The 12,577-nt window shown below is 36.8% G+C and overlaps 1 protein-coding gene across 2 annotated transcripts in view; it reads left to right on the top strand.

The window, feature by feature from the left end:
- Positions 1-5,975: 5,975 nt before the first annotated feature.
- The window catches only part of capgb (capping protein (actin filament), gelsolin-like b), a 53,342-nt gene continuing 46,740 nt past the window's right edge, over positions 5,976-12,577 (top strand). The window contains exon 1 of one of the 2 annotated variants that reach the window (XM_022670288.2): positions 5,976-6,083. The gene's annotated coding sequence lies outside the window, so the exon portion shown is untranslated. Of the gene's footprint in view, positions 6,084-11,091; positions 11,111-12,577 lie in introns of those variants that run through there. The other variant, XM_049464571.1, reaches the window with a different exon arrangement.

Here is a 12,577-nt window from a genome sequence, read left to right as displayed (position 1 = left end):
TTTCGCACTTAAACAGCAAGGTGGCAGCAAAATGAGATTCTTGCTTTTTTTATTTTTGGTTTAAATGTTGGAGCTTTTTTTTTTAGCATAAAACAAAAAAAAGCTGGGAATATTGATCCACAGAAAAGCAAGAACTGATCATTTTTCTATTCTAATTCTATTCAAAATTTATATCTCCCTCTTTCTCCTCCTCCTCTTTCTCACCATGTGTTCTAATGCAGCCCAAAGCTTTTTTAAATCAGTGTTTTTGTCCCTTTCTTTTTCTTTTTTTTTCTACCAGTGTCTGTCTACAAAATCCCTTGATTGATTGATGATTGAGTGATTAGTCGATCGATCTATTGGGTTTGACTGGTGTAGGCTTGTGGAGAGGGAGGGGCTTTAAAATACTGTATGATATATAAATATATACATATTGAGACATGGACATATAAATCTGTGTCCAGGACGTGATTCTCGTTCTCTCGTTTAAATTGGAATTGGTGGAACAGGGTTCATTTCTGTCGTTTAAGAAAAAAAAAAAAAAGCTAGTTTTGCTCTTTTTTATTTTTTTTATTTAGACAGATTGATTGATTGAATAGCTGATTGATTGATAAGCCTGGCCGAGCCTGTCCCGTCATGGCGAGCCTGGTTTTGAGTACAGGTGCAGAATGAGAGCTTTGCCTCAGAGTTTTGTGTAAAATTAAGTTAGAATTAAGGCCTTAGATTTACACTGAGAGGAGAGCAGGTCGGTCAGCGTCTCTCTGATGCCCTAGAATTGCCTTCAGTTTCAACAATGTTTCTTAACCGATGTTTCCGTCGATTTTTACGCGCCCAGGCTCCAGTAGTGCGAGTGCGTGTGTGTGTGAACGTTTTGAGTGAGTGTATGTTTCGTTTCGAGGTGTGTTGTGTGCATGTATGTAAATGGACAAGGCTTTTTCTTGAGTTTGAGTAAATGCTGGGCCGGGTTCGAGGGGGCGTGGATGGGTGGAAGGATTTAAATTAAATTGCCACTGTATAGAAGATGACTTAATTCTCTCTCTGTTTTGTTTGTTTCTGACTTGATAAAATAATAAAAGTTTGTCTACACGTATGTTTTGTGTGGGTTTTTTTGCTTGATTATACTGTTGAATGTAGGTGGAGTATGGACAATTTGATTTTATTAATACTAAAGTCACTCAAATAATGGGGGGGGGGGGTGGAATTATTTAATAAGCAAAACAAATTCTCAGTCAGCTTTGAGGTAGAGTCACCTGGAATTCAGGCTTTCAGTTAACAGCTGTGCTGAACTCATCAAGAGTTAATTACTTGAATTTCTTGTCTCTTAATAAAGTGTTTGAGAGCATCAGTTAAAGTAAAGTAGTGAAGAGGTAGAGTTACAGGTATACAGTGAATAGTGAATATTTGAGTAATGTTCTAATCCAGATTATGAGAAGAAACAACTACTCAACTAAATAAAATAAAATAAAAACTTTATGGGGAAAAAGGTCAGTTAATCCGTAAAGAAGAATTTCAAGAACCTTGAAAGTTTCGAAGTGCAGTTCCAAAGACCCTCAAAAACATGGAACTGGTGCTCATCAGGACCACTCCAGGAAAAAACAGCAATAGTTTCCTCTGTTGTACAGGATAAATTCATCAGCGACTACTACAGACATTTCTCCCAAATTCCAAATAAAAATATTGTCATTTAGAGCATTTATTTACAGAAAATGAGAAATGGCTGAAACAACAAAAAAGATGCAGAGCTTTCAGACCTCAAATAATGCAAAGAAAACAAGTTCATATTCATAAAGTTTTAAGAGTTCAGAAATAATCGATATTTGGTGGAATAACCCTGGTTTTTAATCACAGTTTTCATGCATCTTGGCATCATGTTCTCCTCCACCAGTCTTACACACTGCTTTTGGATAACTTTATGCTGCTTTATACTCCTGGTGCAAAAATTCAAGCAGTTCAGTTTGGTGGTTTGATGGCTTTTAATCGATCATCCGTTTTCCTCTTGATTATATTCCAGAGGTTTTCAATTTGGTAAAATCAAAGAAATTCATTATTTTAAACTACATAAATGAACAAATCGGATTTGCAAAAGAAAAACGCTGAAATATCTCAATATTATCTTAGAGCTGATTACAGGCGAACTCCACTGGGGGTTAGTAAGGGAACTGAAAATACAACAGAAATCTCATGACTGACTGATTAATTAGTTTCAGTGCCTGTTTTTTTTTCTTATTTATTGACCCTATAAACTAAATCATGTTATATTTCTTATTTTAACATAATTTAAGATAATTGAATTACTTTTTTTATGTTATTCACGTCACATTGAGAAAATTGTACAGCTGAGAGGAGAACCTTTGGTACAAATGTAATCCCTCACTGTGTATATCTATATAGTTTTATACATAGCTTTGTATAAGAGAAAGATAAATAAAATATATATTTAAAAAAATATATATATTTTTCTATTATACAAAGCTGTATTTTTAAGTATTACATTTTTAAATGTTATATGTGCTTGATAAAGCCTTGTTTTTACAACATTTTATACATCACAATGTTAATCTACTGGGACATAGTTGTATATGTAATTGGAGCATCTCTGGAGAAAATACTGTATACAGTTACAGTTTGTGTAAAATAGCAGCGTAACGGCAAAAACAGACCTAAAAAGGAAAACCTATAATGGCACTTTCTAAAGACCATTAGTGTATTTCATATGCAGCAGTTCCCTAAAACTTTATTTATACCAGTGAAAAAAGTCTGCAGTGTATATTTATATTTTTAAACTCTGCTGCGGTGATGCTGTTTTTCTCTGAATCACCCACACACTCCAGAACAGACAGAGAAGTGGAGTTTCCATAGATTTAATAAAAGAAGGAAACCCAGTCATTGTTAAGCAGCAAGCATTGCGATATCAGCGTTTCCAAAACTATTTTTTGTAAATGTTTACGTCTGTTAGGGACATAGAAAATATCAATAAATATCATTTTTTCACAATATTTAGTTTTTGAATACTGTGTCAATTTTCAAAAACACAGTATTCATTTTTCATTATAATTTAATGATTAGTTTTGATGTATAGAAATCGTTGGCAGACAGTGGTTCATTTTGTATTGTGTTTAAACCCCAACCACTAGAGGGCAGTGTTGTGCTTTTTTTTGTTTTCTTTTTACTCAAATTTAATGAATATGGTATTGAGTTTTTTGTACTATGTGAGGCAAATTTGTCAAAAGATACAAACTGTTCATGAAGGTTAATATCAGATTTTATTACTGATGTTATTTTTGTTCAGTTCCATACTTTTATATCCTTTTAAAGGTCTCCTTCCGCTAAAATCCTCTTGTTCTTGTTCTTTGTGAAATACAGCAGGTCTCTCTGAGTTGTTTATGGTTATGATTTGGTGGTTATGATGGTTATGGTTTATGATGCTGCACATGATGAAACTCTTCCTCAACCTCTTCTTCATTCTTTGCAGCAGCTAGTAAAAGAAAATATTCAGAAAAATGAGTCGATCAGAAAAAGCACCGTGTCTACATCAACCCTTCAATTAGTGTTCATGGCCCCGCCCACCTCGGCTCGGGACCGCCCACAGACAGGGCTGAAGCCGGGCGGCAACGCCGTCTCATTAGATAGGAGCTAACAGTGGTACGAACATCATGCAGTTCATTCCTGTGTTATTTGTGCGAATAACACATCAGTGTTTATATACTTTACCCAGTAGTTCAGAGCTAAGAAACAAATGGTTAGAATTAGTCTATGGAGGAAAAACAACACCAGCCAAGTACAATTGAGATAGGTAGGTGTTTAAATGTTTACAACAGTTCTGTTTTAACACTAGCTAAAAGTAAAAATCCACAACGGGGTGGATTTTTACTTTCTGGATCTGGACTCCCCACCTCTGTGTGTGTGTAACTATAGGTTTAAATAGGATCTCCGGTGGATTTGGTGTTTTACAGAGACTCTAAGACTAGATCAGCGGCTGAACTGCACTTAGCAGGGCATTATTTCACATGTTGTAAAGTAACGTATGACATTGCAAAGACTGTTATTAGTATAACAAATGTTTGCATGTATGAATAATTATGAGTAAGAGCCGAAATCCTATCGTTTCTTCCCGCCCACTCCTCCACCGGACTAAAGCAGTGTTACACTGAATCACCAGAGCACTTTTTTTTTGTATTTTTACAAAAAACAGCTCACATGGCATTTATTCATTCTAAAGACACAACTAGACATTTTTTCAAATTAATGAAAAAACAATGTAATAAGACTTTTAATCTGCAGCATTTTGACTAAATCTTGCTGTAACACAAATGATCCAGCTAAGCTAAGCTAACAGTGATGATCTGAATATTGCGGTCAGCTGGATTAGACTGTATTGTAGTGTAGGAGAGGTCTGTAGGCTGGTAGAGTGAGAGGAATGTGTCTGGTGTGTCTCTGACTGGTGCTTTAATAGACAGAACAATACCCGTCTCAGTTCAGCAGTGAGGGGAGCGGCCTGTGAATACCTGATTTTTAACTGGGTTGGTATTTACGCCTGTGGGCATGTCCCAGCATGAGATCCTGAATGTGCTGGGACTGGGTGAAAACCTCTGGAATATAATCAAGAGGAAGAGGGATGATCACAAACCATCAAACCACCAAACTGAACTGCTTGAATTTTTACACCAGGAGTAAAGCAGCATAAAGTTATCCAAAAGCAGTGTGTAAGACTGGTGGAGGAGAACATGATGCCAAGATGCATGAAAACTGTGATTAAAAACCAGGGTTATTCCACCAAATATTGATTTCTGAACTCTTAAAACTTGAATATGAATATGAACTTGTTTTCTTTGCATTATTTGAGGTCTGAAAGCTCTGCATCTTTTTTTTTTGTTATTTCAGCCATTTCTCATTTTCTGTAAATAAATGCTCTAAATGAGAATATTTTTATTTGGAATTTGGGAGAAATGTTGTCTGTAGTTTATAGAATAAAACAACAATGTTCATTTTATTCAAACATAAACCTATAAATAGCAAAATCAGAGAAACTGATTCAGAAACTGAAGTGATCTCTTAATTTTGTCCAGAGCTGTAGATTTTAAACTAAGAAAACTGTATAAAATAGTTATAGGAGAAAAGTTTTGACTGGGGTTCAATTCCAAGTCTGGGTGAATACAGAATGCTGCTCTACAGCAATAAGAGTCCTTGGGCTAGACACCCAACACTACATTGCATTGGCTCAACTCTAACTCAACTCAATTCTAACTCTATATATACATATACAGTACAGGCCAAAAGTTTGGACACTCCTTCTCTTTTTCAATGTGTTTCGTTATTTTCATGACTGATATTTACATTGTAGATTCTCACTGAAGCATCAAAACTATGAATGAACACATGTGGAGTTTTATGTACTTACTAACTAACTAAAAAAAACATGTTTTATATTCTAGTTTATCAAAAATACACCCCTTTGCTCTGATTACTGCTTTGCACACTCTTGGCATCATTCTCTCAATGAGCTTCAAGAGGTGGCCACCTGAAATGAAAAGTTTTCCAACAGTCTTGAAGGAAGGAAGGAGTTCCCAGAGGTGTTTATTAGCACTTGTTGCTCCTTTGCCTTCTTCACTCTGTGCTCCAGCTCACCCCAAACCATCTGGATTGGGTTCAGGTCCGGTGACTGTGGAGGTTCAGCTCATTTTTTTATAGTTAAGTAAATAAAACTCCACATGTGTTCATTCATAGTTTTGATGCTTCAGTGAGAATCTACTACAATGTAAATAGTCATGAAAATATAAGGAAAAAGCATTGAAAGAGAGAAGGTGTGTCCAAACTTTTGGCCTGTACTGTATAATAATGTTAATTCAAAGTACATCTTTATTAAAAAAAAAATACAACACACTTTATAAAGGCGTTGAGCTTCTGTTCTCTCTCTCCTGAGCTTTTGTCTGGGTTTTTTCCTCTCCTCTGGTTTTGGTGTGGGTGGGTTTTAGGCCCAGGGGGCTGGGCTGTGACTCACTCTATAAGGAAGTGAGTGAGTGTTTCAGGCCTTCCTCCCTCACCAAATCTCTTCCTCTCCTTCTCTCCAACTGCGAAAAGTCCTCTCAGCCTCAAACTCCTGCAAGGTAAGAGCTTTACTGGTGAAAATCCTTATTTTAAGGCTATTTACTCACTTTTTTAATTAGTTTATTGTCTTTAAGATGATTAAAAGAGCATAAAACTAGTGCTAAGTGGTTTCTAGGCTCTTGCTATGGTCTATGTGGTGGTTATTAATCTTAAAATAATGACTTACTGTCTCAAAAAAAAGACTTACTATCTCAAAATCTCAACAAGATAACAGTCTTAAAATAAGGAGATTGTATATCAAAATAATGACTTACTATCTTAAAATAAGATAATGAGGTCTTAAAGTAAGAACTTCGCATCTTAAAATAATGACATACTATCTCAAAATACCAAGATAATGAGATCTTACAATAACGACTTACTATCTCAAAATAATGACTTCCTATCTGAAAATAACAAGATAATGAGATCACACAATAATGACTTAGTATCTCAAAACATTACTGACTTTGTATTTCAAATGAATTATTTCGTATCTCAAAATAATGACTTACTATTAGGGGAGAGCGATATGGCCCTAAAATAATATCACGATATTTCATGGTATTTTCACGATAGCGATATTCTTGACGATATGACAAAAAAAATTATTTAAAGAATACACTACTGCAACAAAATGAAAATATTGAAAATGAAATTTTATCATTGCGTACGATATGATATGGCACACCCCTTACTAAGGTATAAAAAAAAAAAGAATTTGATCAGATTTGTAATTGAAGTTAATGATCCAGAATGTCATGATACTAATAATAATAATGCACTTCATATGTCTCCATATATTCAGGATTAAAGTAAAATAAATGATACTGGACAGATATAATCTATTAATCTAATATTATGAGAACAGTGCAAATTTTTCTTTTGCTAAAAAACAGTAAAAAAAAGTAGAATCCTGATGTGATCATTTGGGGTGGGTGATATGGCACCATATTATTTCAGGGTATAATATCGTTCATGATATTAAAAAATTTTGGCGATATTATCGCGTACGATATGATATGGCACACTCCTACTCAACTGCCTTAAAATAATGAGATAATATCTCAAAATAACGATGTCTTAATGTCTTTAAAATGATTATTGTCTTTTTTTAAAGAGCATAAAACACATTCTCCACTTTTTTTTAACAGAGTGAGAATCAGATTCAGAGCAGAAACTGAAGAGATTTACTGTAAATAATAAAAAAAAATTCTGTATCTCTGTATAATTTCATACTGTAGGGTTTAAATGACCTCATCATCATCATCATCATCATCATCATCATCATCATCATCATCATAATCATATTTCCTCAGCAGTCAGGTCAGATATTAGATGATGGCAGATCAGACTGGGATTACAGTGTCAGGCTCACTCTGTCTGATTATTGCTTTTTATTGTCTGATATCATATTTCTGATTAGTGAATAAGTGAACGCCTCATATGTCTCAGACATTGTGGAACTGACCCCTGTCAATCTCCTCATCTTTCCCTCATCGTTCACTGACCAATCGCTGCTGTCATCTCCCGCCTGATCCTCCAGCTCTTACATTACAGCTCAGCTTTAATATCACTGATATTCATCATACAGTAACATCAAATCTACAGTTTATACACACCTCTTCTCCTTCAGTCTGTTTTTATTCCTTTCTTTGATTTTTTACATTGTATTCAATATTAAAGACTATATTAAAGCTCTACAGCAGGGATGTCCAAACTTTTTTTGTTGGGGGCCAGAAGGAGAAATATATTTGAAGTCACGGGCCACAGACTCTGTAATAAAACAAATAATGAAATATACCACTTTAAATAATACATTTTCCTGATTATTTAATTTATACACCATTTTACTTTACTTACTATCTTTATCTTTGACAGTGTTGTGTAAACAAAGATTTTTCAAATTGATGTTTCATTTCATGATGTCTCTTAATCTTAAACTCCTTAATTACGGCAACTTTTAGACTCTTTGGCCTGTTTTTCTGCGCTAGAAATGCGCACCCTCTCCGCTTTTAGACTCTTTTCCTGTTTTTCTGCGCTAGAAATGCGCACCCTCTCCGCTTTTAGACTCTTTTCCTGTTTTTCTGCGCTAGAAATGCGCACTCTCTCCGCTTTTAGACTCTTTTCCTGTTTTTATGCGCTAGAAATGCGCACTCTCTCCGCTTTTAGACTCTTTGGCCCGTTTTTATGCGCTAGAAATGCGCACTCTCTACGCTTTTAGACTCTTTGGCCCGTTTTTATGCGCTAGAAATGCCCACTTTCTCCGCTTTTAGACTCTTTTCCTGTTTTTATGCGCTAGAAGTGCGCACTCTCTCCGCTTTTAGACTCTTTGGCCCGTTTTTCTGCACTAAAAATGCACACTCTCTCTGCTTTTAGACTCTTTGGCCCGTTTTTCTGCGCTAGAAATGCGCACCCTCTCCGCTTTTAGACTCTTTGGCCCGTTTTTCTGCGCTAGAAATGCGCACTCTCTCCGCTTTTAGACTCTTTTTCTGTTTTTATGCGCTAAAAATGCGCCCTCTCTCCGCTTTTAGACTCTTTGGCCCATTTTTCTGCGCTAGAAATGCGCACTTTCTCCGCTTTTAGATTCTTTTCCTGTTTTTATGCGCTAGAAGTGCGCACTCTCCGCTTTTAGACTCTTTGGCCCGTTTTTCTGCACTAAAAATGCACACTCTCTCTGCTTTTAGACTCTTTGGCCCGTTTTTCTGCGCTAGAAATGCGCACCCTCTCCGCTTTTAGACTCTTTTCCTGTTTTTATGCGCTAGAAATGCACACTCTCTCCGCTTTTAGACTCTTTTGCCCCGTTTTTCTGCGCTAGAAATGCGCACCCTCTCCGCTTTTAGACTCTTTTCCTGTTTTTATGCGCTAGAAATGCACACTCTCTCCGCTTTTAGACTCTTTTCCTGTTTTTATGCGCTAGAAATGCGCACCCTCTCCGCTTTTAGACTCTTTTCCTGTTTTTATGCGCTAGAAATGCGCACCCTCTCCGCTTTTAGACTCTTTTCCTGTTTTTATGCGCTAGAAATGCGCACCCTCTCCGCTTTTAGACTCTTTTCCTGTTTTTATGCGCTAGAAATGCGCACCCTCTCCGCTTTTAGACTCTTTTCCTGTTTTTATGCGCTAGAAATGCACACTCTCTCCGCTTTTAGACTCTTTGGCCCGTTTTTCTGCGCTAGAAATGCGCACCCTCTCCGCTTTTAGACTCTTTTCCTGTTTTTATGCGCTAGAAATGCGCACTCTCTCCGCTTTTAGACTCTTTTGCCCCGTTTTTCTGCGCTAGAAATGCGCACTCTCTCCGCTTTTAGACACTTTGGCCCGTTTTTCTGCACTAGAAATGCACACTCTCTCCGCTTTTAGACTCTTTGGCCCGTTTTTCTGCGCTAGAAATGCGCACTTTCTCCGCTTTTAGACTCTTTTCCTGTTTTTCTGCGCTAGAAATGCGCACTCTCTCCGCTTTTAGACTCTTTGGCCCGTTTTTCTGCGCTAGAAATGCACACTTTCTCCGCTTTTAGACTCTTTTCCTGTTTTTATGCGCTAGAAGTGCGCACTCTCTCCGCTTTTAGACTCTTTGGCCCGTTTTTCTGCACTAAAAATGCACACTCTCTCTGCTTTTAGACTCTTTGGCCCGTTTTTCTGCGCTAGAAATGCGCACCCTCTCCGCTTTTAGACTCTTTGGCCTGTTTTTCTGCGCTAGAAATGCGCACTCTCTCCGCTTTTAGACTCTTTTCCCGTTTTTATGTGCTAGAAATGTGCACCCTCTCCGCTTTTAGACTCTTTTCCCGTTTTTATGCGCTAGAAATGCGCACTCTCTCCGCTTTTAGACTCTTTGGCTCGTTTCTGACACCTAGTTCAAACTTTGAATCTCACATTATAAAAACCTGCTTAACAGCGGGCCAACCTTCATTCTATTTTTAAAATACCTCCGCTCCACAAAAGGAAACGGGCCCCAAATGGCCCGCGGGCCGTAGTTTGGACACCCCTGCTCTACAGGAACTCAGATTTATTATTATTAACAAAATTGTTTACTTAAAAACAGGGTAAAACTTTAGATTCTTCTAAAGTACCACAATTAACTTTGAAAACACTAAGAAAAATGAGTACAGATTTGTACTTAAAAGAGTATAAAGCTTGTGGCTGGGGCTGTATCTTATATTGAAGTACAAAAAAGTACATTTGATGAAAGCTTAATATTAATGTACTTTTAATATATTTTAAGTAAGTACATAAATCTGTTAGTATATTTACAGCATACTTAGACATTTCTCAATATGTTTTAATTACAATTAAGTATATATTTAATTACAATTAAGTATACAGGGTCATACTGTAACTGTATATTATGGGGATATATATTTTTATTGTTGATGATAATGGCGTACAACCAATGAAAATGAAGTCAATGAAGTCTCTCAATATTTTTTTAAATATTTTAGTTAGAGGTGTGATACATCATATGCAATCGTATGCAGTAATATCATTTAATTTTCATTTTGCAGTTGCAGTAGTGTGTTCTTGATTTTTTTTTTCAGTTCAGTGTTTTGTCATATATTCGCCAAGAGTATCGTTATCATAAAAAAATACCATGAAATATCGTGATATTATTTTAGGGCCATATCGCCCACCCCTACAGAACATATTCAAATAATTACTTTTCACTTGTGCTGTATATTTGAAGAATATTGACAGGATGGTTGATTGATTGATTGATTGGATAGATGAATGGATAGATGGTTGTATGGAGGGATGGAGGGATGGATGGAGGTGCAGTAACTGTCACGCTGGTGTTCAGCAGTTGTCAGGCAACCTGACTCTCCTCGCCGTGGGGCGTCCTCAGCAGGGCTGCTCGGATTATTCCTGCGTGTCCAGTTACTGACCACATATAAGCTAACCAGGCCAGGTGGACACACACACATACACAAACACACCAACACACACACACACACACACACAGAGCCTCAGTATCATCACACACACCGTGGAGACGGCAGGCAGGCAGAATGGAGCCGGAGTCAGAGAGCGTGCCGGAGCTGGCCGAGGGGATCGCACAGTTAAGTGAATGGGCCTTTTCTTATAGAATTAAACCTGTAGATATTTCTAAAGGCCACTGTTTATTTAAGGCCTTCTGTGGCCACACCTTACCGCACCTTACTGCACCTTTACACCTACAGGTGTGCTCCCTTACCATGCATTCGTTCAGCACTATGCACCCACTCTATTATACTCTATTCTACCTGTCTCTAATTTACCTGTGTTGTGGTTAAATGAGAGGTCCAGAAACCTGCTTATTTTAATTTCTCATTAAGTGTGAACAGGAAGGCCTTATTTGCATGTAGTAGTGCATTTAAAAAAATTAGGATATCATTAAAAAGTTACGTTATTTTCAGTTATTCAGTTCAAAATGTGCCTTTATTTCTGTTACTGTTGATGATTATGGCTTACAGCCAATGAAAACCCAAAAATCAGTGTCTCAGAGGGTTATAATATTATATAAGGCCAGTTGGTACTTTCTGCAGTGTGGGCAGTGTGCCAAGTCCTGCTGGAAAATGAAATCTGCATCTCCATAAAAGTTGTCAGCAGCAGAGGGAAGCTGTAAGATATGAAGTGCTGTAAGATTTTGTGGGAAAACAAAACTGCGCTGACTTTAGACTTGATAATAAAACACAGTGGATCAACACCAGCAGATGACAGACATGACTCTCCAAACCATCACTGATCATCAGTACATTTTACATTTCATTTAAAGGAAATCAAGGGATCAGAGTCTGGAGGAAGAGTGGAGAGACACACAGTCCAAACTGCTCGAGGTCTAGTGAGTGTGTGTCTATGCAGAGCTTTGTGTTTTGGCAAGACAACATAAAATAATGTATGGAAGCCCTGTTGCCCAGCTGCATGAAACTTAAAGCTTAAAGCTTAAGTACGTTTTTAGTGGAATGTAAAATATAGAGTTTCCATAAAGTAATCCCTTACAAATGTTAAATGGGGTGGTCCAGCAGACTGCTGAAGCATCACCAGTTTGAATCCAGGATTTGCAGGATTTGTATCAGCAGCCAGAGTCTGAGAGAGTATAATAGGTGGAGCACTTTCCCCTTATCACTCCTACTGTGATGTCGGTTAGCACAGGCATCTTTTAGCTGTATATATCAGAGCTGGGATTTGGCGCTTTTTCCTTACATTTTAAAAGTTGCTTCTCAATAAAATCAATATACCTATCCAGATAAATCTCTCCATCCAGATAGAGTGAATCGATTTATACGATCTATCATACATACACACAAGTCTAGAAAAACTATCAGTTTTTCAAATTTTACTATCTATAAGTTTATGTTTGAGTAAAATAAACATATTACTCTATAAACTACAGACAACATTTTATTTGGAATTTCAAATTCCAATTTTAGCATTTATTTACAGAAAATGAGAAATGTCTGAAATAATAAAAAAAAGATGCAGAGCTTTCAGACCTCAAATAATGCAAAGAAAACAAGTTCATATTCATAAAGTTTTAAGAGTTCAG

Source organism: Astyanax mexicanus, chromosome 15 (genome assembly GCF_023375975.1).
Source record: "Astyanax mexicanus isolate ESR-SI-001 chromosome 15, AstMex3_surface, whole genome shotgun sequence".
In the NCBI taxonomy this organism is placed as follows: Eukaryota; Metazoa; Chordata; class Actinopteri; order Characiformes; family Acestrorhamphidae; genus Astyanax; species Astyanax mexicanus.
This window is presented reverse-complemented; position numbering and strand designations above follow the sequence as displayed.